We start from the raw sequence: 27,947 nt of genomic DNA on the forward strand, positions 1-27,947 counted from the left end.
CTGGCTTTAAACCTCAAGAATTTCCCCAGACACAGCATAGAGCGTATCTTTGTTAACATGGATCACACAGCACAAACCCTACACGCCTGGCAAACTAAATTAGAAAAAGTCATCTTTTGAATGTCATTTGAGCTTTTCTTTGAAAGTCATTATTTAAATCAATCCCTTTTCAAAAAAATGTGAAAGATCAGTTAAACAACATTTAGTTATTAGTTAACTCAAATTGTCCCTCTTTTTTCCTTCAAAAGGTATGTGGTAAGTTGCATGTAAACATTGAGAGAAAGTGAGAGTGCTCAATGGCAGACACACCTGTTCAAGGTATAATCCAGGGAAATATCTTTTTAACTTTCTTCTCCCCTCAACTCACAAGAAACTGTTTTTTCTTTTCAAAAACAGGAAAAAATGTATGTATGTAATATGAGAAAACAGTCTCTTGAGCAGAAGCACAAACAGCAGGTTCAGGGCAAAGCTTTACAGTAGCTTCTCCAGAAAGAAACATTAAGCACACTTACAGAGTTATAGGGAGAGGCTTGGTAAACAGAAGGCAGCACGGCAGAAAGCATCAGAGTCACAAGCCTATAAAGTACACTCCAGAAATGAGAGCAAAACTCAGACAGGCAAGAGGGAACAGGATGACCAAAACTCAGCTCTATTTTATAAATGTATATAAATATTTTGGATTTATATATGCCCTTTACATTCTGGATTTGTATATTTTTATCTTTTTCTATATATACATAAATATATATAACATGATTATATGGAGAGGTGGAAAATATGAAAGTATATTTATTTACAAATGTAAAAATTATATATATAATATGTGAACCCAAAATAAGTCATATTGGTTTATTTTTCTTTTTTTATTTTTCTTTATTTATTTTTTAATTCTATAGTGCTTAACAATTTTCAAAAGTTTCACACACATGATTTCATATAATCCCATAATAACCCTTTTTTTCCCCTACCCCTCCCACCTTCCCTCTCCCCACTGGTAACCACTAGTTTGTTCTCTGTATCTGTGAGTCGGCTTCTTTTTTTTGTTTCATTCGCTAGTTTGTTGTATTTTTTAGATTCTACATATAAGTGAGATGATACAGTATTTGTCTTTCTCTGTCTGACTTATTTCACTTAGCATAACGCCCTCCAAGTCCATCTATGTTGCTGCAAATGGCAAAATTTCATTCTTTTTTATGGCTGAGTAGTATTTCATTGTGTGTGTGTGTGTGTGTGTGTGTGTGTGTACACACACACATCTTCTTTATCCATTCATCTGTTGACAGACACTTAGGTAGGCATATGGATTTACATAATAATTTTTATTTTAAAATGAATCAATAGTCTCACTTTTCTTTTTTGACTGGAAGTTCAGGACTAGTTAATCAGATGTGGAGGCATCCCCTGACTGGGTAAGAAAAACGCTTCAGAACAATAGTTTATAATTGGGAGGTTTCCAGCTCCTTTGAGAATGTGACTAAAGCTATAGAATTTCTTCCCTGAAAATGGATATACACTCATTCATGTGTGTTTTCTTTCTGGGACATCCATGAATGCCTGGCAACCATCCCTATGGAGAGCCCAGGAGGCCCCCAAACCTTCTGCCATGTTCGTCTCTAAAACATAGAGAAAGAGATTGACAAGCCATGAGGATTTCTAAAAATCAGTTTACAAATCCTTTGTTAAAGGAGTTTTGAGTTTTATCTAATTGCACACATGGGGTTGTTTTCTGTGCCTTCTAATTTCTAGATAGTGTTCCAGAAGAGCATGCCCCCAAATAATGCAAGTCAGACAGATAATAAAAGACCAGAGCAGGAGACCAAGCACTCTTAAGCTTTGGTGCATTAGCAAGAGGCCTTCAAAGCTTAGAATCTGATAAACAGCAATCAAACCTGGAAGGCCAAAGAGTCTGGTCCTCTAAAGCATGTCCAGGGGAGCCAGAATGTTGCCCTGGCTGTCTCTAGTTTGTGTGTGGGGCAGAATGGAAATGGGTTGAATATGGTGTTGGAGCAGAGATAACAAAATCCATATGCAGAGCACATGGGCTCATCCTGAATAATGGAATGGAGTACTTCATATGCACATTTCACTTTCATTAATTCAATTGCACACACAAGGAAATTAAAAGGAAAAGCATAAGTAAGAACAAGATAAAGTGTGAATAATTTAAATAATGTAGACTATGAAGCCATTCCATTCAATGAACACACGCCAAAAGGCAGTGGATGCAAAGCTGTTTGCAAAACCTAGGCGAAGAGGAAGAACATGTGAAGAATTTTAAGGATTTCTTGGCCACTGACAAGGAAGCAAGCCCATTGTTTGGTTGGAAAAAATGAGTGACTGTTCAAGGAAGTCCAAGAGGAATTAGGACCCAGGCCACAAAGAAACATTAGCCAGTAAAGAAAGAGACAAACCTGTGAAATCAACTGCAAAAGATAAGAAAGCCTAGATAACATCTTCTTTAGGAATTGGGAGTGGACGGGGGGAATCTCTCTCTCTTTCTCTCTCTCCCTCTCATAGAAATGCGCTGTACAGCATTGCATTCATTCTTGGCAGAAAAGCAAAAACAAAAATATTTCTTAGCAAACAAATATAGCCAGAGCTCAAGAGTCACTAGCTACTGTATTCCTGCCTCAGTCTGGTACATTGCTGGATTGCACATTTATTGGATGCTCCTAGGTTTTGTCACTAAGAGATATTTAAAGCACAGACTAAAGTGGATTTTACATCACACCTGACCTTAGCAAGAAAAATCAAACAGGGAAGGCACTAGACTCAGCCCCACAGGTGTCTTATGAGTGTATGAAAAGCACTTGGTCCAGACTAGAGATTGTCCATCACCATTGCTTACTGAGCCACTGTGAGGAAAGACTGTGTTCACAGCCCATGGTGGGGAAATTTAAGCATGAACTAACATTTCAGCTCTTAACCCTAGCTAGACAAAGAGTCTTCCAAGGGGTTCTACATTTGTCATCAACCTCAGTAGTCACTTCATTGACTTCAAAAGTGAAAGAAAATTATTGTGTCAAATATCAGATGCAAATCAGAGGCAGAAGACGATGAGGAGGGATAAAAAAAGGATTCCCCCTTATCATCGGGACCTACCTTAGAACTGTCAGAAACAAATCACACTTGCAGACACATTGGTCTATAAAATTCTGTTATCATACCTGCAAAAATTGCTGGAAAAAGTTACCACGGTCATTCACATAGTTCTTTACATTTTATAATATACTTTAACACATATTATTTCACGCCATAATTATGATGCAGAGTGCCACCATGAGGAGACTGGGGCTCAGGATGTTTAGTGACTTGTCAAGGTTCAGAACTGGAATGGAGGTCGCTATTTGTTCACAATGGTGGAGAACCAAATTTCACCACTAATAACATCCTACAAAAGAAAAGGAACAAGTGTTTTGTTGTCTACTTTCTTGGGGTAGCAACTTGCAAGGATCTGACAGAATGACTAGGCTATCCAGGCATTGGTTCCTTGAATTCCATCACTAATCCAGGATGAATGGATGCCCAATTTTACTGGCTTCCCTGGAAATAATACTGGCTTGCTCTTTCCTACATGTCCCAGTTCAGTGCTATTGTTTTGTTGTTTTTAATTCCCTCCCCTCCTTTTATTTGCTATAAAGCCCTGCCAATTCTAACATTCTAAACTATATGTCAATACAAATGCAGGAGGCATTTGTCATGTATATAACACGTTGTGTTACTACATCCACCTCTGGAAGATACAGCAAATGTGTGTTAGTCTCTAGTTTGTGAAATTTTGTTTGTGAAATTTTCTCATTACAGAACACCAAATATGGCAGAAGATGACTTATTTTGTCTGTAATTTAGGCAACCTTCCCTTTATTCTTGTATAATTATAATAATGTCTCTAGAACTCAATATTATATTCAAACCCTCAACTCCCTTATGCAGTTGACAGGTTTTGAAAATAGAAGAGAAGGAACAACTTTGATTTTAAAGAGGAAAACAAGTGCTGATCTCATATAAAATACTTATAACTTCATGGACATCTCAAGATGTTGCATGCACAAATGCTTCTCAAAATGGGCTCCTGCCTCCCTTCCAAATCGCACCTGAATCCAGTCTGCTCTCCTATACCCAGAAAAAGGACAAATTTCTACCTATGAATTGTGCTGTCAGGATAAAATTTTTAAAGTATTCCTTTAGGCACACATTTAAATGACATTTTCAAATCATTTGTAACATCATGAGAAACAAAAAAGACACTAAGCAAGATATATGTTCTATAATCTCATTGACATAAAAATATGTAATATAAAATATATTTTAAATGGTTGGAAAGAAGTACATAAAATGTTCATAATAATGATCTCTGGTTTATACAATGATGATTGACTTGTGTTCTTTTTTTTTTTTTTAATTTCCTAAGTTTCTACCATAGTCATGTATGGGTTGTTTTCAAAAATATTATTTTTCCTTAAAGCAGCCCTTCCCATATTATAGCAATAATGTGTCAATTTGCACTTCTGCAACTAACTACTTCTATACTGAGCTCAGTCTACCTGCAGGACTTACTCTGTGTGCTCTGCCCCAGCTCTCTTCCTTTCCCACTCTTTATGCTCTACCTGGGAATGTTTGTCTGTTCCTATTGCTACAATTATAATCTGTACATTAATAATTCCCAAACATATATTCTATATCCCAGAACTCTCCTTTGAACTCTAAAGCTATGCATCCTGTTTTCCATTTAGTATGCCCACCATGATCAGTCAATGGCAACCCAAACTCAATATGATCGAGTCAGGATTAGGACCCCTGTTCCAGAGAAAGAAAAATATTAAGTAAAATGATGACTTGGGGTTACAGAATTATTACTCTGATGGGGATCAAGTAGGATGATGCTGGTACAAAAGAGGAAGTAATCAGAGAGCAAGAGTTCATCAAGGAGGCTTTAAGATGGCACTGAGACTGGGGGCAATTTTCTTTCTCATTAAATAATCATAAGGGTTAGCAAAAAGAATTACCTCATTGATGAGGTGATTTCACCAAGAAGTGAAAAAGCTCTGTCATTAGGGAACAAGTAAATATTTCAGTAAATTAATAATGGAGCAATCATGAGGATGCACAGAAGCCCTCCCTCCAAAAGAAGAGTTTCTCCTACTCACTCTCTATTGGTTGTCCTTTTCACTACCAACAAGTACTTGAAAACACTCTTGAACATTTTAAGATTAGGATTTGGTTAGATTTTTTAGCCTTGAAATGTATTCTTTAAATTTTGTGTTTGCAATATATTTTTCTCTGTTAATTAAACCCCCTTAAGAGTATCTTTAAGGGGATAAAACATGAGAAGGGTGAATATCTTAGTCATGCAGACCTGCTGAAAGCTGGTTCTGAAATGAGGATTCTTCCAAGAATAGCACTTCTATCATTTTCCTTATTTTTACCAAATCAAGTAAGGTTCACATGCCATTCTGCATCCTTGGATAGGTTACTTAGCTTCTCTGAGCCTCTGTTTCCTCCTTTGTAAATTAAGGATAATAATGGTGTTTACCTCCAAAGACAGCTATGAGGATTAAGTATTACACATGCAGTATTTTTCACTGGGCTCAGCACACACTAATACATAATAAATAGTGGCAGTGGTAGCAGTGATACCAATGGTGGCTGTAGTGGTGGTGACGGCAGAGATGGTGGTGGTGGTCATAGTGACAGTGGTGGTAGTGGAGACGAAACCTTAGTGGTGGTGCAGGGGTGATAGTGGTAGTGGAGGTGGTAGCAGCAATGGCAGCCATGGTGGTGGCAATAATCACGGTGGTGATGGTGGAGGTAGAGGTGGAGGCAGCAGGGGTGGTGGCTGCATTGTGTTTAATTCCTAAAGCCAGGGTGGTTCCCTCAGAGGGATTACAGCCCTGACTAGATGGTCATCAGAGTTGGTCTGATGGTCTGATGGTCTAGACGGTCTTTTCAAAGGCATTCAAGAGAGATGTGGAAAACCATTTCTTCGTGTTGGACTTCGCTAGCTTTCTAGCTATGCTCGTGTCTCAGCTCACGACACTTCCTGTGGCTGTAGAAAGCCCAGAAGGAAATTAAAATAACTGGTGATAAAGCCTATGTATTGAGTGAACTTAACTTGATAGAGGGTTAGAGGATCAATTTAACTTTTTCCCTTCTGTCCCTTCAAACCCAACTTTTTCTCCCATTCCTGGATAAAATCTTAGACAGGACTTTCTGGTTTTTTTCATTGTTTTTTAGATACTGAACAAATAAGCCCTCAGTTTTGGCATCAAAATGTTAAGTCCAATCTGAAAATTATCCATTTCCAGGGGAGTAAAATACAATAATCAAAACATTGTGAATTTCTCACCCAGCACAAGCTTGCTTCAGGTTGGATGCCTGGTCTCTGCCATTCCTGGGATGCTGTTTCTGAATATCCCAGGCAAGGCCAAGAGGGTGCGTGGATTAGGGGAAGAGGAAATTGTCCTACATGCTGATGGGTTGTCATTTGGGCTGGTCCCTCTAGATGGAAGGTGGAAGGTACCCATTTGCTGGGTTTTGCCCTCGTCGACACTTTTGCAAGGTCCTCACCCTATATACACACACACACACACACACACACACACACACACACATGCATACACATATGCACACATACCACCCCCATCACACCTCTGAGAGCAGCTTCCTCAGCACAAACAAGACCTCGCTTCTCAGGCTCTGGACTTCAGATGGCCCAGCCCTCTCTTGGGGATCACGTTGTCCCTCCAGACTGTCTTCTGTGTCCATTTCACCACGTCCACATCTGGTCCCACTCACCTTTGCTCTCTATTATCAGATGGGTGCAATGCCAGCCACAGCCACTCCTCTTTGGATTCTCTTGATGGTGATGATACATGTTTCCATGTGCCCCAGATGCCAGTAGGCACATGCTGGACTCTCTGGGTGGTTCCATCAAAACCCTCTCATTTGACTAAAAGTAAGGCAGAAGCCCATCCCACCCTCCCAGGGACAGAGGGAGGAGCCCAGAGCCCTAAAAACCCTGTCAAAGAAACCCTTCTTCTACCGCTCACTCCCCCCTCCCTTAAGCTTGGACTTGGATGAACTGGCTACTGCTTGCAGAATTGGTTTTCCAGTCTCTCAGCGTGCCTTGCTGAAGGTGTAAGGGTACTTGGCACCTACTGTGCTGTTCCACGGCTTCAGGGACCTGCTGGAAGCCCCAGACAGACAGAGTGACATTTTAACATTCTCTTACAATAGGGTTGAAGTACTGGTAAATAAGAAATGAACAACAACAACAACAAATTATGAACATTCTTGGTCTAGGAAAACAAACACAAAAAGAAGACAATAATAATGAGAAAATACCCTGAATTTGTTGAGTAAAGCTTTTACACATATTGTTATATGATTTTCAAGGACTAGGAAATGGGTATGGGAATCACGATAATAACCTAACATTTGGATAATGTGGCAGAGTTACAAAGAGCTTTCTTACAACTTGTCTCATTTGATTCTCATGAGAAGCCTGTGAGGTTGGTGCTGTGCATCTCATTTTACAGAAGAAGAACCAGGGTCAGGAGTGGCAAAGGAGGTTAATCTCACAAGGTAACCCACATCAGTTGAGGCCTGCTGTCTAGAGCAGTTCTATTCAAGGTATAGTCCAAGTGTAGAAATAGAAAATAAGCATTGAGGAACTCTCGTAGCAATTTCATGTTGCCATAACATCCAAGCGTGTGATCAGTAGACTTGTTCCATTGAGCAGGGTATGGACCACTACAGGTGTTATCAAACTCACAAGGTGTCTCGTGAAGCATGATCTGTATACCAGTCATGTGCAATAGGAACTGCATTCTGGTCTGCAATCGTATAGAAATTAAAAGAGAGAAAAAAACTTGTCCTTCACCGTAAGTAATTTTAAAAACCGTGCTCTGCACAGAGCAGTGCATTCAGAAGGATCAAAAGCAGTGCTGTGGTTGATTAATGATCTCTGTCATGAGGCGGGTAGGAGGCAGTGATGTACAGGCTATACTATGCCCTCTCTGCTATGTTGTGAGGTCCTGTTAGTGGAACCCACTTAGACCTTGAAAAGAGACACATATGGGGAAAGGAATGTAGGTATTACACTGATAAACCTATGTCAACTGAAAAAAATGCACAACTTAAAGTTGAGAATTATGTTTTATTTGGTGAAGTTTCTGAGGACTCAAGCCCAGGAGGCATTCTCTCGGATAGTTCTGAGGGACTGCTCCAAAAATGTAAAGGAGGATCCAGGATATATAGGACTTTTGCAACAAAATCCAGGTAGTCAGAACATCAAAAGATTGCTGTTAAGCAAAGAAAACCAGACATCTCAAGTTAATGAACTTAGCGCTTTTCTATGTATGGAAAGATGCAAGAGTCTGGGCTCCTTGAAATCATTCATTTGATATGCACCTTAACTCTCTAGGGCCAGTATACTCTTTTTCGCCATCCTGAATCCCATCACGGTGCACGGTGCAGGGAGGCTGCAGTGGCTGAGGGCTTGATGGCCATAACATCCTTTGTTTACTGATATGGCAGGCCACATTTTTCGTTCACACCTGATTACAAAAACACCTGTTTGCAAAATGCTTTACAAGTTTCAAAGATATTTAACATGTCCTACCGCATTTGATACTTGGGACAAGCCTGTTAAGACAAAGAAAGGAGTGTTAGTTCCATGTTACAGAGAGGAAACAGAACACTTAAGGCCCTACCCATAGGCAAAGGGCTAGACAGTGGCAGTGTTGGAACTGTCAGGTCTCCAGTGTTCAGTCCAAATATTGTCATCACCACCCCAGGTTGCCACCTGTCCTTGGCTGATGGCGAAAAAAAGGGATGTATAGGAAAGTTTCAAGTAAAATTAAAATGTCATATGAAGTCAGTTTTGTTATAGATAAGTTTAGATAATTCCATGGATGACATTCCTAGATAGTTTTTAGATTGATATCACAGAAAAGCAATTGCCACTTTCAGACAAATCTCTGGGCTGGAGAGGAACATGGATCCAAACCTGAGGTGACAATTTCTCCCTTCACTTGATGTCTTAGGCCTAGTTCCAGATGGATCACTTGAGTGTTATTATAAATCGGTTAGTAAAACTTTCCTTACATGCTACACGCATCTACTGAGCACTTACTGTTTTGTCAGAGACTAGACTAGGCCTGAGAGACACAGACAAAAACAGGAGCAAAATATGCATGGAGAAATATTTGCAATGAACTGTTCTATATGCAATAATAATAGATACGTAAGAGGTCCAGAGTTGCTTCGGAGGAGGGAGAGATTGACTCTGCGGGTAGAAAGGGTGAAGAAAGCAGGAATGGAAAAGGATTCACCAAGGAGATGACCCTGCTTATGGTGTGTTTTGTAGGGTGAATAACAGACAAAGCAAGGAAGGGCATTCAGACAAAAGGAATAGTATATGCAAAGGCACAGAAGGTGTTGAATCACATGATGGGTTTGGGGAAATACAGAGTATGCTACCCATCGTGTGTGTGTGTGTGTGTGTGTGTGTGTGTGTGTGTAATTGTGGTAAAATATATATCATACAACTTACCATTTTAGGTGTATAGTTCAGTGGCATTAAATATATTCACACTGTTTTACAACCCTCTGAAGATAGATGGTTGTGCACATCCACTTTTTTCAAAGGTAAGTAATATGGGAAACAAATCGGGATTTGACCTACACCATGCAGTTTTTAAAAGAAACTCACCTATTGTTCACATGAGAGGCACACGTTTTTCCTTATTGAAACTAGCCACGCGCTTAACCTGGCTGAGGCCTAGCATCCTCTTTGATGATATAAGGATAATAACAGAACCTGCCTCATTGGGCTGTTGTGAAAAGTAACCATGTAGAGTGATCGGAACAGTCTTACCATGTAGTAAATGCTTAATGTCTTATTGTGGATGGTGATGGCGCTGGTGGTGGCGGTAGTGAGGATGGTGAGGATGGTGATGGTGATGGTTTCCACTTTACTTGGTCTCTTATCTCCCACTGCCACATCTTGGCTTCCAGGACCAAATATGGAATGAATGTGGTATGGAGTATTGCTTAGCCCCCAGAAGTTTTACTAAAGACTGTTATGCTTGGTATCTTGTGGGCAAGTGTTGATGAACTGTTGGCTAGAGCTCATTGGCATACTGATCTAAGTCTCTTCTTCCAGAAACCTCACAGACGGCTAACCACTTTCTGTAAATACAGTTGGTCCTCTTTATTCACAGATTCCATATTTGTGAATGCACCTATGGCTAACAGTTATTTGTAACTCAAAGTCAATACTCATGAACCTTTGGTGGTCAGTTGCAGACATGCAGAAAGTGACAAAAATTTGAGTTCCCCAATGCATGCATTCCCAGCAGAGGTCAAAGAAGGTGGCACTCTGCTTCCTGTTTCAGCTCTCAGACTGTAAACAAGTATTCTTTTCATGGTCTATTTAAAGCCATGTTTTTCACATGTCTGTGCTTTCTGTTGGTGATTTTGCTGTTTGGAATGGTCCCCAAGTGTAGTGCTGAAGTGCTGTCCAGTGCCTCTAAGTGCGAGAAGGCTGTGATGTCACGGAAAAAATAAGGGTGTAAGGTAAGTTTCATTCAGCCATGAGTCATAGTGCTGTTGGCCATGAGCTCAACATTAACGAACCAACATTTCTATTAAATAAGGTGTCTTCAGGGCTTCCCTGGTGGCACAGTGGTTGAGAGTCCGCCTGCCGATGCAGGGGACACGGGTTCGTGCCCCGGTCCGGGAAGATCCCACGTGCCGCAGAGCGGCTGGGCCCGTGAGCCATGGCCGCTGAGCCTGCGCGTCCGGAGCCTGTGCTCCGCAATGGGAGAGGCCACAATAGTGAGAGGCCTGCGTACCGCAAAAATACAATAAAATAAAATAATGTGTCTTTAAACAGAAACATACCTAAAACAAGACTATGTATTTATATATTGATGAAAACGTGACCAGAGGCTCTCAGGAACACAGCCCTGTATTTCCCCTAGAAACAGTGGTTCAGAATTCACTAATTCTATGTCTGTGGTGACTTTGTAGACAGTCACTACCTCAAATAATGGGAATCAGCTGAACAAGGAAGGAAATGGCCCATGGGGGCCCACAGTGTGTGAGCACGTTGGTGGAGAGAGGTGCACAGGGACAAAAATTACTCCTCTCAGGTGCCAGGCTCTGGTAGAAGAAGGAAGGTCTCCTGCTCTGACATCTGCTGACTCAAGGAAGACAGGAAATGTTCCCACAGTGGTTTGGGCACAAGAAGTCTCCATAACTAGTCAAATAATTGTTTCTGGGACCAGACTTTTGGGTGTGGGGTGGTGGAACATGAGCTTTCCTTTTCAGAAAGCAGCCTACATGGACTCAAAATGGCTTAAACTCCAACTTCCCTTTTCTCTGGAACTTTCTTGAAGTTTCTGGGAAACAATTTCACTCCTTTCCTGATCAGACCTTCCAGTGTCTTTCCTTCTAAGTAGTACACAGAGATACCACAATGTCCCCAGAGTGACTGCTTTGCATCTGTCCTGGAAGATGATGGCACCCACATCTGGGGCCAGTTCTAAGCACTGCCCACACACAGAATGATGCAATCCTGGGTTTGCGCAGTTAAAAAACATGTTGCTCCTCTTGCCCCCAAGAGTCATGTCTTGACCTGAGTAGGAAGCCCCTTGTATCACAGTGGCATTCTAAAGGGGATACTGTGAGCTGAAATGCCTGACGGGGCTGTGCCTAATCTGTGAGGGAGCTGGGGACAGACACCTCATTGCTCATCGTCATTTCAGAACACTATCCACCCAGCAGCTGGGCAGGCATGACATGGGGGTATCAATACCCCCTCGTGCACTAGGGGAGAGAATATTTGCAAGCTCCCTGTGCAGTACCTCCCTAGATGCTCACTTTCTCCTCCTCTTTCCTTCTCTCCCCTCTTTCCCTCTTCCTTCCCTCTTTCTCTGTTTTCTTCTTCCCTGTCATCTCTCCATCTCAATCAGCTCAAACACTCTTTAATACTAATCAGTGTCACATCCTTATTCGTTGATGAATGAAACATAGAGATAGGAGTTTGGGGTTTGAGTCTCCTCTGTCACTAAATGCATGAGTTTTGTCAGTTTGTTCATCGAATATTGAGTGGAAAAAATATTACTTTTCAGGCACCATTCTGGGTCCTCAGGCTAGTAGAGGGAATAAGCAGAATAGATGGCTGTCCTTGTGAAGCTTAGATTCTACATGCATAGATGGACAATAAACAGTAAACATAGCAATTATGTAAGTTAGAAAATGATAAGTGCTATGAAAGAAAGAAAACTTGGAGCAGGATTAAGAGGATGCACACAGTATGAGGGAAAACCACAAGGGGTTACCCTCTCCGAGACCCCATATGCTCATATATAAAATGTGGATGACACCCACCAGCTCTCCTTGCCAGGATGGAAAGAGACACATGAAAGGGCCATATAAATCATAAGCCATGAAATGAATGTTTACTGCTTGAGGAAGAATCTTCTCATCTATATGATGCCAAGTTTAAAATAAACTCCTCATTTGGACCAGAAAATGATGAGGGATGGAAATTGGCATTTGCCGAGTGCCTACCTTGTGCCTCTTACTGTGTAAGCCCCTCACCCCAGGGACCTCCCCTCATCTCCAAGGTGGGCATCTTATCCAAGTTTTGTGGCCAAGAAAAGCAAGGCTGAGAAGTGAACTAACCCACCCAAGGTCAGGTCACAGAGCTGGGAGAGGATGGTGCTGGGCTGAGGCTCCATCTCTGTCTTTCTGGGGCTCTTTCTTCAGGGGATCCAATGTGTTAACCTGGCTGGATGACCTCTAAAATTCCTTCAATTCCAAGAGTGCACGGAGTCCCAGTGATTACTCTGCTGGGTGAGGATAAGTGGGTGACCCAGAGAAAAACATATCTCAAAAACATGGGTTGCATGGTTTCTAACAGGAAGGCTATTTCTCAGCTCTCCTGGCAACAGATCTCAGGGGAAACAGACATCAGCAGGCTAGAGGGTCAAGATGAATGGGGGAACAGTGGAAGCTTGACTCAAGGGGCTTTCTCTACCTCGTGGGGTCCTGGAACTCAAGAAGAAGATAAAAGCCTGAGGGATTTTGCTGCCACTTCCAAGCCTCTGAATAGCAAAATTATAAGGATGAACCGCAGTTGAAGAAGCACCTTCTGACAGTGAGGTAATTATCGGAAGCGGTCACCCAACATGCCCAGTTGAAAGCACAAGGTGGCTTAGGAGAGGCAAAAACATATCTATCATTTCAAGTTATAAGCTTGTGCACAGGAAGAATTGGCAGGCATGTTAAATATTGCTTGCCAAGAAGTTGACCAGGAAAAAATAGTTTTTTTCATGCTATTTTCCCAGTGTTTGAGGTTTTGAGATATTAAGTAACTTAATATTATTGATAAGGTAGTGTTTTTTGGCTGTTATCTCATGTCTGATCCCTGCCAGGTTATGCATAAAGATAGTCTGATTTACATATTTATTAGCTACATTTTACAAGAAAATAGCATCCCCTCATCTCCCATGGTCCACAATCTGCGCTGACTGGTAAGGACATTTAAAATAAGCCCCTGTCACAAATTCTCATTTTTTACTGGTAATAGTGATAGCTGTGCATGAAATTATAGTAGAGAGATGCTCCCAAGTCTGTGCTGAATATCAAGTTTAAGAGCGATGAGGTCATTTGGTGAGTCTGTGACCCTTCTAATTATCTAAGGGAGTTACTGATACCCCTGAATCCCCACCTTGGGACACAGTGGCCCAGATCAGCTCACAGAACAAAAGTTCATATTCTAGCATGCTCTGTCTGGAGGCAGTGGCATCAGTGTCCTTTGAAGAAAGGCCTCTCACCTTGAGGGGACATTCAGTGGGGTCCCAATATCCATGGTGGTTTGTTTAAAACCACTTGAACCATTTGACCCCCACTGGAATGAGTTCCAATCATTCTCCTGGGAGTACGGGCTCCTTCAGCCAAGAAAGCCCTGCACGTGATTAGTCTCCTAGTTCAGTTTCCTTTGTCTTATAGAAATATATGGGTCTATAAAATTTCAACAAGCATTTCTCTTCACAGACACAGAGATACCTGCAAGTGGAAACTATTTGGCAAGGAAATATAGGCATCTCGACTGAGGAGGGTCTGTGAAGGTAGAGCTGCCCCCACTCCTCCAGGAGGAGACTCCTGGTATCTGTTTATTTCCTAGAACTGAGATGCTCACCTGTGTTGGGGGACCATACTGCAGGTAGGCACAAGAGAATGAAACTCTGAATGAATCCAAATTTTCATTTTCTGACTACATCTTTGGGTTTTGTTTCTAACTACTGACGTAACTGAATGACGATTCAAGTGTTATGTGAGTGGCATGGCCAACACTGGACCCACATGATTACGACGAAAAAGAAAATCTCTATAACACTCTACTGCTTAACTGTTAATCCAAAAATTCACTGGCCTCCTGCCTACTTTCCTGGTCATGGGGAGACTTGAAAACAATATGGACATTTGGTACACATCTTCTTTGAAAGAGGTATTCATTATCTCTTTTCTCAAGAGCCTGGAAACAACTTTATACCCACTCCAAAAGGAGGCATCTTCTGAGAAGCCACACCAAAGGTAATTTGCATCCTTATCTAAGGAGAGCATCACAGTCTGCTTCAAAGATTTGCTGGAGGCTTAAGGATCCTGTTTCTGGGCCATCAGTTCTCTCTAAGCTGTTTTAGTACAAGATTTATTCATTTACTCAGAAGTTCATTCATTCACTCAGAGATTTATTCCTATGAAAACAGATTAGATGATGAGATACATAATATAAATCTAGGGATTGCTGGGTGATTTTCCAGAGGGAAAACACTGATAGGTATTTTAATGTCCCTTGCTACAGACAAGTATTTGGTTTTTCTTTGCTTCTATTAGCTAAAACTGGAATCTTCCAAACTGAGCTTGACCATCTAAGGTCAGGGACCACACTCATATGTATGACTCTTCTGGAAAACTAGATTGATTCTTAGATCATCTTTTCCAGGCCGCCTGACCTGGCACCCAATTTCAACTACCTTTCTCCTTCAGTGGTTCAAGCAGGTTGAAACTCTTTGAACAAGGTTTTCTCTCCAACATTTAACCTCCTGATCAGAATCAAGACATTTTCGGGAGGGACCCCACACTGCACTGAGCCTATCAGGAAGATGTTCAGTTATAGCCTTAGAGGAGCACAAGGGACAGAGACCCTGCGAAGCATGGGGAGATCAAGGGAGGAACAGGGAACACTGCAGGAAAAGATGCAGGTGAGCTGCGGGGAGAAGATAACCCAGTCCTGAGAACAGGAGGGTCTGACGGCCTCACCTCCCCAGTACTCTCTCCTCTCCATCTATCATAGACAGCATTCTGTCTGTGCCAGTCCTCTTTGTTATCCCCTCAAAATTGCCATTAAATAGAAAATTTCGATATTGTGTATAAAATTTGTTCAGCCACTATGGAAAACAGTATGGAGGTTCTTCACAAAATTAAAAATAGGTTTAATTTTCAATTAAATTAGAACTTACCATTTTAATTAAATTAAAAAATTATTTATTTATTTTAGAATAATTAAATTAAAAATTGCTACCACATGATCCAGCAATCTCACTTCTGGGTATATGTCCAAAGGAAATGGAAACAGTACCTGGAAGAGATATCTGCAGTCCTGTGGTCATTGCAACATTATTCACCATAGCCAAGACATGGAAACAACCTAAGTGTCCATCAAAGGATGAATGGATAAAGAGAATGTGGTATATATGTAAAATGGAATAGCATTGAGCCTTTTAAAAAAGAGAGAGAGAAAATACTGCCACTTGCAACATGGATGAACCTGGAGGATATTATGCTAAATTAGATAAGCCAGACATAGAAAGACAAATACCTTATGATCTTACTCTTATGTGAAATCTGAGAGTCAAACTCATAGTAGAGAGTAGAATGGTGGTTGCTAAGGGCGGGGGGGTAGGGGGAAATGGGGAGATATTTGTCAATAGGTACAAAGTTTCAATTATGCAGGATGAATACTTCTAGAGAGCTCATGTACAGCATGGTAACTATAGTTAACAATACTGTATTGCACACTTGAAATTTGCTAAGAAGGTAGATCTTAAATGTTCTCACCAGAAGAAGAAAAAAGGTAACTATGTGAGGTGATGGGTCTGTTAATTAGCTCGTGGTGATCATTTCACAATGTATATGGATATCAAAACTTCATGTTTTTCACCTTAAATATATACAATTTTTATTTGTCAACTATACCTCAATAAAGCTTAAAAAATGAAAGTAAACATAACTTCTCAAGTACTTGCTGAGCCCCTGGACCAGCGTCCCTTGAACTTGACTTGTCCCTCTTTGGGGATTTGATGGTGAGCACCATATTCATGTGGGTAGGTAGTTCACCTCCAGCTAACAAAAGCCAGATTCTTCAGGAATAAGGAAATTCCAGACCTACTGGCAACAGACACCCAGAAAGTTGTTACACAAAGACAATTTCTAGGCTAAAAGCTCTATAGATCAGCCAATTGGAAAAGAAGAATGATCTAAACAAGAGTAAGGAAGTTACTTAACCTCTCCACACCTAAGTTTCCTCAGCTTAAGGTAGAATCACCAATAAAATTGAAACCATAGTGTTGTCATGAAGATTGAATTAATTAATTTGCAAAAAGATTTCAGAACATAAGTGCCCAATAAGTGCTAACATTCATATTACGGCAATACCATATAGAAAAGATAAAATAAGATCCTGTGTTCAGAAGTTTGCCTTCTAGTGGGAAGGCAGGGGATAAAATAAACAAATGGAACAAATAGGATAATCCCCATAGTGGAGATGAGTGAATTTGGAAACTCTGGAAGAGTTTTCCCAAGTCTTCTGGAGAATAAGGAAAGACTCCCAGAGAAGATGGCATGTGAGCTAGAATATCAAGGATGCATAGCAGAGGTGTCTTCCACATGGACACATCATAGAATCTTTATTTTTTTTGCATACTGGAATATGCAAAGGCATGTAGATGCAGGAGAACAGTGGGTGTGGGGAAGTGCAAGCACTTCAGATCTTTACCTCTAGGGTGCGCATTATGGGTCAAATGTGAAATAAATCAGCAATATGCTTTTTTTTAATTGCCAGAAACTTGAAAACTCAGGTAGGCAAAAACTTATTCAGCCTTCTTAACTATAGAGAAGTGTTGATAACATCAGGTTTCTTGTTTAAAGGAAAGTGTCAGATGTTTCCTCTCCTTAGCTATTAGTTAATTCCAGAGCAATGGACACTGAATATATTCTTTGGAAATTATCCTAATTAAGTAAATAATATGCAGGATCTGAAACAAACCTCAAGGCAGTCACTCTCAGTGTTACCTAGATCCAATGTAAAGTTGAAGATACTTTTTAAGTGTCCTCTTTTCCAGTTATTGAAAACCATCCTGGCCTTCAACCTGACATGGTGTCATTTCCTCCTATATCAGCCAGAGTTCTCTGGAGAAACAGAACAGTAGGACTGATATATCTCCATATCTCTGAATCTACCTATCAATCTATCTATCTGTCTTTCTATCTATCTATCAACCTACCTATCTAGGTATTCATTATAAGGTATTATAACAAATCTGTCTAGGTGTTAATTATAAGGAATTGGTGAATTCCTTATAATTGTGTTTAAAATGAAACTTGTGATTATAAAGGCTAAGTCCCCAAACCTGCAGTTGGCAAGCTGGAGAACAAAGAGAGCTGCTGATTTAATTTCAGTACAAGCCCAAAGGCCTGAGAACTAAGAAAGCAGGTGATGTAGTTCCAGGCCGAGGTCTACAGGCTAGAGACCCAGGAAGAGCCAATATTTCAGTTCAAGTCTGAAGGCAGGAAAACACTGGTGTCCCAGCTTGAAGGTAGTCAGGCAGAAGAAATTTTCTTACTTGTGGAAGTCAGCCTTTTTGTTCTGTCAGACCTTCAGCTGATTGAATGAGGCCCATCCACAAGAGGGAGGTAATCTGCTTTACTCAGTCTAATGCTTCAAATGCTACTCTCGTTCAAAACACCCTCACAGACATACCCAGAATAATATTTGACTAAATATCTGAGCACTTTCTGGCCCAGCTAAGTTGACGCATAAAATCAGCCACACCGAGAGACCTTCAAGACGAAAGAGGAGTAAGACGTGGAGATCACCTTCCTCCCCACAAATACATCAGAAATACATCTACATGTGGAACAACTCCTATAGAACACCTATTGAACGCTGGGAGAAGACCTCAGACTTCCCAAAAGGCAAGAAACTCCCCACCTACCTGGATAAGGCAAAAGAGAAGAGGAAAATAGAGACAAAAGAGTAGGGATGGGACCTGCACCTCTGGGAGGGAGCTGTGAAGGAGGAAAAGTTTCCACACACTAGGAAGCCCCTTCGATGGGAGAGATGGGTTGTGGGCAGGGGGGAAGGTTCAGAGACAAGGAGAAGAGTGCAGCAACAGGGGTGCAGAGGGCAAAGCAGAGAGATTCCCGCACAGAGGGTCACTGCCGACCAGCACTCACCAACCTGTGAGGCTTGTCTGCTCACCCGCCGGGGCAGGCGGGGGCTGGGAGCTGAGGCTTGGGCTTCGGAGTTCGGATCCCAGGGAGAGGACTGGGGTTGGCTGCATGAACACAGTCTGAAGGAGGCTAGTGCACCACAGCTAGCAGGGAGGAAGTCTGGGAAAAAGTCTTGACCTGCCTAAGAGGCAAGAGACCATTGTTTCAGGGTGCTCAAGGAGAGGGGATTCAGAGCACCACCTAAATGAGCTCCAGAGATGGGCACGGGCTGTGGCTCTCAGTGTGGGCACCAGAGATGGGCATGAAATGCTAAGGCTGCTGCTACAGCCACCAATAAGCCTGTGTGCAAGCACAGGTCACTATCCACACCTCCCTTCCTGGGATCCGGTGCAGCCCACCACTGCCAGGGTCACGTGATCCAGGGACAACTTCCCCAGGAGAACACATGGCGCGCCCCAGGCTGTTGCAATGTCATGCCAGCCTCTGCCACTGCAAGCTTGCCACATATTCTGTACCCCTCCCTCCCCGCAGACTGCGTGAGCCTGAGCCCCCTAGTCAGCTGCTACTTTAACTCTGTCCTCTCTGGGTGGGGAGCAAATGCCCTCAGGTGACCTACATGCGGAGGCAGGGCCAAATCCAAAGGTGAACCCCAGGAACTTTGAGAACAAAGAAGAGAAAGGGAAATCTCTCCCAGCAGCCTCAGGAGCAGCAATCACCTTGATGTACCCTGCATCTGTGGAATACCTGAATAGACAACGAATCATCCCAAAATTGAGGCAGTGGACATCAAGAGCAACTGTAGACTTGGGGTTTGCTTTCTGCGTGTAATTTTTTTCTGGATTTATGTCTATTTTCCTTTAGTATTTACAGCTTATTATCATTGGTAGATTTGTTTATTGATTTTGTTGCTCTCTTCCTTTTTTTTAATATATACATTTTTTCCTTTTTCTCTTTTTGTGAGTGTGCATGTGTATGCTTCTTTGTGTGATATTGTCTGTATAGCTTTGCTGTTACCATTTGTCCTAGGGTTCTGTCTGTCTGTTTTTTGTTTTTGTTTTATCTATAGTTTTTAGTGCTTGTTATCATTGGTGGATTTATTTTTTAGTGTGGTTGTTCTCTTCTTTCTTTCTTTTTTTTATTATGTTTTTATTTTAATAACATAATTTAATTTTTTTCTTTCTTTCTTTTTTTTCTCCCTTTTCTTCTGAGCTGAGTGGCTGATAGTTGTCAGGCCCGAGTATCTGAGGAGGGAGAGCCGAGTTCAGGACATTGGTCCACCACAGACCTCCCAGCCACACGTAATATCAAATGGTGAAAACTCTCACAGAGATCTCCATCTCAACACTAAGACCCAGCTCCACTCAACAACCAGCAAGCTACAGTGTTGGAAACCCTATGCCAAACAACTAGCAAGACAGGAACACAACCCCACCCATTAGCAGAGAGGCAACCTAAAATCAAAGTGAGTTCACAGACACCCCAAAACATACCACAAGATCTAATCCTGCCCACCAGAAAGACAAGATCCAGGCTCATCCACAAGAACATGGGCACCAGGGCCCTAAACCAGGAAATCTACACAACCTACTGAACCAGCCTTACCCACTGGGGGCAAACACCAAAAACAACAGGAACTACGAACCTGCAGACCCCAAACACAGTAAGTTAAGCAAAATGAGAAGACAGAGAAACACACAGCAGATGAAGGAGAAAGGTAAAAAACCCACCAGAACAAACAAATGAACAGGAAATAGGCAGTCTACCTGAAAAACAATTCAGAGTAATGGGAGTAAAGATGATCCAAAATCTTGGAAATAGAATGGAGAAAATACAAGAAATATTTAACAAATAACTAGAAGAACTAAAGAGCAAACAAACAATGATGAACAACACAATAAATGAAATTAAAAATTCTCTAGAAGGAATCAAGAGCAGAATAACTGAGGCAGAAGAATGGGTAAGTGACCTGGAAGATAAAATACTGGAAATAACTACCACAGAGCAGAATAAAGAAGAAAGAATGAAAAGAATTGAGGACAGTCTCAGACACCTCTGAGACAACATTAAAAACACCAACACTCGAATTATAGGGGTCCCAGAAGAAGAGAGAAAGAAAGGGACTGAGAAAATATTTGAAGAGATTAGAGTTGAAAACTTCCCTAATATGGAAAAGGAAATAGTCAATCAAATCCAGGAAGCACAGAGAATCCCACACAGGATATACCCAAGGAGAAACATGCCAAGACACATATTATTCAAACTATCAAAAATTAAATACAAAAGAAAAATATTAAAAGCAGCAAGGGAAAAGCAACAAATAGCATACAAGGGAATCCCCATAAGGTTAACAGCTGATCTCTCAACAGAAACTCTGTAAGCCAGAAGGGAGTGGAAGGACATATTTAAAGTGACGAAAGGGAAAAACCTACAACCAAGATTACTCTACCCAGCAAGGATCTCATTCAGATTTGACAGAGAAATTAAAATTTTACAGCCAAGCAAAAGCTAAGAGAATTCAGCACCACCAAACCAGCTTTACAACAAATGCTAAAGGAACTTCTCTAGGCAGGAAACACAACAGAAGCAAAAAACCTACTCTAACAAACCCAAAACAATTAAGAAAATGGTAATAGGAACATACATATGGGTAACTACCTTAAATGTAAATGCTCCAACCAAAAGACATAGACTGGCTGAATGGATATAAAGACAAGACCCATAAATATGCTGTCTACAAGAGGCTCACTTCAGACCTAGGGACACATACAGACTGAAAGTGAGGGGATGGAAAAAGATATGCCATGCAAATGGAAATCAAAAGAAAGCTCAAGAAGCAATTCTTATATCAGGCAAAATAGACTTTAAAATAAAGACTATTACAAGAGAAGAGATAAAGAAGGACACTACCTAATGATCAAGGGATCAATCCAAGAAGATGATATAACAATTGTAAATATTTATGCACCCAGCATAGGAGCACCTCAATACATAAGACAAGTGGTAACAGCCATAAAAGGGGAAATCAGCAGTAACAAAATTATGGTAGGGGACTTTAACACCCCAATTTCACCGATGGACAGATCATCCAAAATGAAAATAATTAAGGAAACATAAGCTTTACATGATACATTAAACAAGATGGATTTAATTGATATTTACAGTAATTTCCATCCAAAAACAACACAATACATTTTCTTCTCAAGTGTGCATGGAACATTCTCCAGGATAGATCATATCTTGGGCCACAAATCAAGCCTTAGTAAATTGAAGAAAATTGAAATCGTATCAAGTATCTTTTCTGACCACAACGCTATAAGACTACATATCAATTAGAAGAAAAAAATCTGTAAAAAATACAAACACATGGAGGCTAAACAATACACTACTAAATAACCAAGAGATCACTGAAGAAATCAAAGAGGAAATCACAAAATACCTAGAAACAAATGACAATGAAAACACAATGACTCAAAACCTATGGGATGCAGCAAAAGCAGTTCTAAGAGGGAAGTTTATAGCAATACAATCCTACCTCAAGAAACAGGAAACATCTCAAATAAACAACCTAACCTTACACCTAAAGCGATTAGAGAAAGAAGAACAAAAAACCCCAAATTTAGTAGAAGGAAACAAATCATAAAAATCAGATCACAAGTAAATGAAAACGAAATGGAAGAAATGATAGCAAAGGTCAATAAAACTAAAAGCTGGTTCTTTGAGAAGATAAAAAATATTGATAAACCATTAGCCAGACTCATCAAGAAAAAAAGAGAGAAGACTCAAATCAATACAATTAGAAATGAAAAAGGAGAAGTAACAACTGACACTGCAGAAATACAAAGGATTATGAGTGATTACTACAAGTAACTCTATGCCAATAAAATGGACAACCTGGAAGAAATGGACAAATTCTTAGAAAAGCACAACCTTCCAAGACTGAACCAGGCAGAAATAGAAAATATAAACAGACCAATCACAAGCACTGAAATTGAAACTATGATTAAAAATCTTCCAAGAAACAAAAGTCCAGGACGAGATGGCTTCACAGGCAAATTCTATCAAACGTTTAGAGAAGAGCTAACACCTATCCTTCTCAAACTCTTCCAAAATATAACAGAGGAAGGAACACTCCCAAACTCATTGTACGAGGCCACCATCACCCTGAAACCAAAACCAGACAAAGATGTCACAAAAAAAGAAAACTACAGTCCAATATCACTGATGAACATAGATGCAAAACTCCTCAACAAAATACTAGCAAACTGAATCCAACAGCACATTAAAAGGATCATACACCATGATCAAGTGGGGTTTATCCCAGGAATGCAAGGATTCTTCACTATATGCAAATCAATCAATGTGATACACCATACTAACAAACTGAAGGATAAACACCGTATGATCATCTCAGTAGATTCACAAAAATCTTTTCACAAAATTCAACACCCATTATGAAAAAATCCTTCCAGAAAGTAGGCAGAGAGGGAACTTACCTCAACCTAATAAAGGTCATATATGACAAGCACACAGCTGGCATCGTTCTCAATTGTGAAAAACTGAAACCATTTCCACTAAGATCAGGAACAAGACAAGGTTGCCCACTCTCACCACTATTATTCAACATAGTTTTGGAAGTTTTAGCCACAGCAATCAGAGAAGAAAAAGAAATAAAAGTAATCCAAATCAGAAGAGAAGAAGTAAAACTGTCACTGTTGGCAGATGACATGATACTATACATAGAGAACCCTAAAGGTGTTACCAGGAAACTACTAGAGCTAATCAATGAATTTGGTAAAGTAGCAGGATACAAAATTAATACACAGAAATCTCTTGCATTCCTATACATGAATGATGAAAAATCTGAAAGAGAAATTAAGGAAACACTCCCATTTACCATTGCAACAAAAAGAATAAAATACCTAGGAATAAACCTACCTAAGGAGAAAAAAGATCTGTATGCAGAAAACTATAAGACACTGATGAAAGAAATTAAAGATGATACAGATGGAGAGATATATGATGTTCTTGGACTGGAAGAATCAACATTATGAAAATGACTATACTACCCAAAGCAATCTACTGATTGAATGCAATCCCTATCAAACTACCAATGGCATTTTTCAAAGAACTAGAACAAAAAATTGCACAATATTTATGGAAACACAAAAGACCCCAAATAGCCAAAGCAATCTTGAGAAAGAAAAACAGAGCTGGAGGAATCAGGCTCCCTGACTTTGGACTATATTACAAAGCTACAGCAATCAAGACAGTATGGTACTGGCACAAAAACAGAAATATAGATCAATGGAACAAGATAGAAAGCCCAGAGATAAACCCACACAAGTATGGTCACTGTATCTTTGACAAAGGAGGCAAGAATGTACAATGGAGAAATGACAGCCTCTGCAATAATTGATGCTGGGAAAACTGGATGGCTACATGTAAAAGAATGAAATTAGAACACTCCCTAAGACCATACACAAAAATAAACTCAAAATGGAATAAAGACCTAAATGTAAGGCCAGGCACCATAAAACTCTTAGAAGAAAACATAGGCAGAACACTCTATGACATAAATCACAGCAAGATCCTTTTTGACCCACTTCCTAGAGAGATGGAAATAAAAACAAAAATAAACAAATGAGAACTAATGAAACTTACAAGCTTTTGCATAGCAAAGGAAACTATAACCAAGACAAAAAGACAGCCTTCAGAATGGGAGAAAATATTTGCAAATGAAGCAACTGACAAAGGATTAATCTCCAAAATATACAAGCAGCTCATGCAGCCCAATACCAAAAAATCAAACAACCCAATCCAAAAATGTGCAGAAGACTTAAATAGACATTTCTCCAAAGAAGATATATAGATTGCCAACAAACACATGAAAGGATTCTCAACATCACTAATCATTAGAGAAATGCAAATCAAAACTACAATGAGATATCACCTAACACTGGTCAGAATGGTCATCATCAAAAAATCTACAAACAATAAATGCTGGAGAGGTTGTGGAGAAAAGGGAACCCTCTTGCATTGTTGGTGGGAATGTAAACTGATACAGCCTCCTTGGAGAACATTATGGACATTCCTTAAAAAATTAAAAATACAACTACCATGTGACCCAAAAATCCCACTACTGGGCATATACCTGAGAAAACCATAATTCAAAAGGAGTCATGTACCACAATGTTCATTGCAGCTCTATGTACAATAGCCAGGACATGGAAGCAACCTAAGTGTCCATCATCGGATGAATGGATAAAGAAGATGTGGCACATATATAAAATGGAATATTACTCAGCCATAAAAATAAACGTAATTGAGTTATTTGTAGTGAGGTGGATGGACCTAGAGACTGTCATACAGAGTGAAGTAAGTCAGAAACAGAAAAACAAATACTGTATGCTAACACATATATATGGAATCTAAAAATTTTTTTAAAAAATGGTTCTGAAAAACCTAGGGGCATGACAGGAAGAAAGATGCAGACGTAGAGAATGGACTTGAGGACACGGGGGGGGAAGGTTAAGCTGGGACGAGATGAGAGACTAACATTGACATATATACACTACCAAATATAAAATAGCTAGCTAGTGGGAAGCAGCTGCATAGCACAGGGAGATCAGCTTGGTGCTTTGTGTCCCCTTAGAGGGGTTGTATAGGGAGGGCAGGAGGGAGATGCAAGAGGGAGGGGATATGGGGATATATGTATACATACAGCTGATTCACTTTGTTGTACAGCAGAAACTAACACACCATTGTAATGCAATTATACTCCAATAAAGATGTTAAAAAAATAAATAAATAAAGTAAAATTAGCCACACCTACGTAGTTGGTGTGATATATTGTTTGGCATTGTCACTGCACATGGTGGAATTTTTTCAGACACTTTCTTAATTGCAATACTAAAGTTAATTGTTATATCCTAAATTGGGTATATAAGATTTAAAATCAAGAAAGACATGTTCAGAGTTTGGAAGATCTGATTTGCATTTCCTTAACCTCCTAAATTTCTTTTGATTCTGCAACAAATATAATGTGACAGAGTATTATCAGAAGGGCTCCAAATATTTGTGATTTATAACAAGCCCCTCTGAGGATTTCAATAATGAGAGATATACTTTATCATCACAGGTCTTGACTCTGCTAAGTTTCCAAGGAAGCATGTGGCTGTTCTTTATAAAATATGTATCATTAAAATCCTGCTCCTGGATAGAGCAGGCCTTTACAGCTGCCCACACAGCACAAACTAAGACAAAGTTCTGGCAACCACTTCTCTGATTGATGTAAATAGCCAGCCCTGTTAATTCAGGGCTGGATGACTTTTCTCTTGGTTTTCTTTACCAGTCTGCTCTGCACATCTATCACATTAATTGGTTAATTGTGAGCTTTCCATCAGGCAGCCTGCTATTTGAAAGCCCCAGGGAGTTTAACTTGAGGTTAAAAAAAAAAAAAGCCAATCATAACTATCCCCCACAAAACTCTTTTCCTGAAATAGGAAGAAAGTCAAGATTTAATTAAAATTTTTTTCCCTTGAAGTGTCCACTTGACCACTCCTTTTTTGCACCTCACTTAATGCCTTAAGGATGTAGGGCTCATTCTGGCATTACTTCCTCCTACTCTTGGCCAACTTGTGTAACCTTGAGTCCAGAAGCCAAGTAGTCCCTGATTTACTAGCCCTACTTTATGTCTCTACTCTATGAAGCTATCTTTTGAAATTTGCACACTGACCCCCAACTTGATCAAAATATGTATAAAATTCTTTTTAGAGGAGACAGTTTATAAATAGGAAAGAAGGTTTGTTATATTACGAGTTGTAAGAATAGCCTTGGGTGTTTAGACGTTTTTTTTCTAATAGGGAAGAGTCAGTCATCACTGGGATATTTTAGAATCCCAAGGACAAATCAAGCATCAGTTGTCTGATCCATTTAACAATAATATATCTTCAAAATTTTTGCTTCAACATCTAGAAAGGATTTACTTTCTCATTTCAAACCAATTAAATATACTGGGTGAAACAAGTCACTCATTTTCCTCTGAACTTTTAGAAATGTCCTCATTAAAAAAATATATTGTACCTATTATTAACCTGAATTCACGTTGACTGTGTTTTAGCGTATTTATAAATGGTGAGCTCAATTTCTGAAATTAAACTTTTTATTTGCAATTTTCTAAAAAGAAAAAAAAAATCTGTTGGGACAATTACCCTACTTTGAACAGTCACCTTCTAAATTGGATTGATGTCATTGAGCACAATACTCCTACCAGTCTACAACGCTAACTGTGTATTTTCAGGCCAGTGGTTCGAAACCATCATCTTAGGCGGTTATGAAGAGGCTCCTCTTCATGTGAGGGAGGAAGGCCCTTCAAGGCAGCTCTGCTTCTGTTTTATATATAAGGATGCCAAGAAAGAGTGCTGAACAGACGGTGCATGACTATAAAAGTTTCTAGGCAATTATTTAGGAGTCTTTCTCACTAATTCCTCATGACCTTTGTTGGAATTAACTACTTGATTATTATGCATTAATAAACTAGACTAGAGAAGACCAAATAACAAACCAACCACAGAATCTCAGTGGTTTACCACAACTGTGGCTTTTCGCTTACTCATGACAACTTATATGACCAACACATGTTGGCAGAGAGTCCTTCTTCACTAGACACTGAGAGATCTAGCTTGACTGGTATTCCAACATCTCCATCCAGGACCTCCATGTCACCAAGGCAGGGCAAGAGAGAGACTGAAGATTGTGCCCGGGAAATTCAAAATCTACAACCCGGAAGTGATGAACACTACTTTCACTTTCACCATTGACCAGAACACTCACACGGCCCCACCTAACTGAAAGGAGCTGGGGAACACAGAATTTCAGGTGTCCAGGAAGTAGAGAAGAATGGGATATTTGCAATATCTGGTAATGTCTATCAGAGATTCTCTCCTTTTCCCTTCATCCCATACTCCTGACTTCCAATTCCCTCCCAAGTTTTCTCTGATTTTATGACATCTTGGACCCTTTTCTGGAATTCCAGTTGTGTCTCTGTCCTTGCCCTCTCCATACATGTCAGCCACATACACGCACACGCACACACACACACACACACACACACACAACAATAGGAAATGAGGGTCTGACAGTTAGTTGAAAATACTCATACACATATAGTAGAAACAAAAGTAAATAAGAAGCGTGAGCATTCAGAATGCCTAGAACTTAAGATGACTCATAAGAATTAGTATTGATGGTCTCCAGGCCCTGCCATTTTGTGCCCTCATATATTTGAAAATGGTTCATAATAAATCCTCTGCTCATAATTTAGTACCACTGCCCTTGAAAATATTGTAGCTCACTGATGACACTGGTCCTGTCTCAGTTAAACATGCCTCTGTGTGTGTGTGTGTGTGTGTGTGTGTGTG

This window comes from Delphinapterus leucas, chromosome 2 (assembly GCF_059928025.1).
Source record: "Delphinapterus leucas isolate spDelLeu-1000000601 "Yukka" chromosome 2, BTC_Dleu_Yukka2, whole genome shotgun sequence".
NCBI lineage: Eukaryota > Metazoa > Chordata > Mammalia > Artiodactyla > Monodontidae > Delphinapterus > Delphinapterus leucas.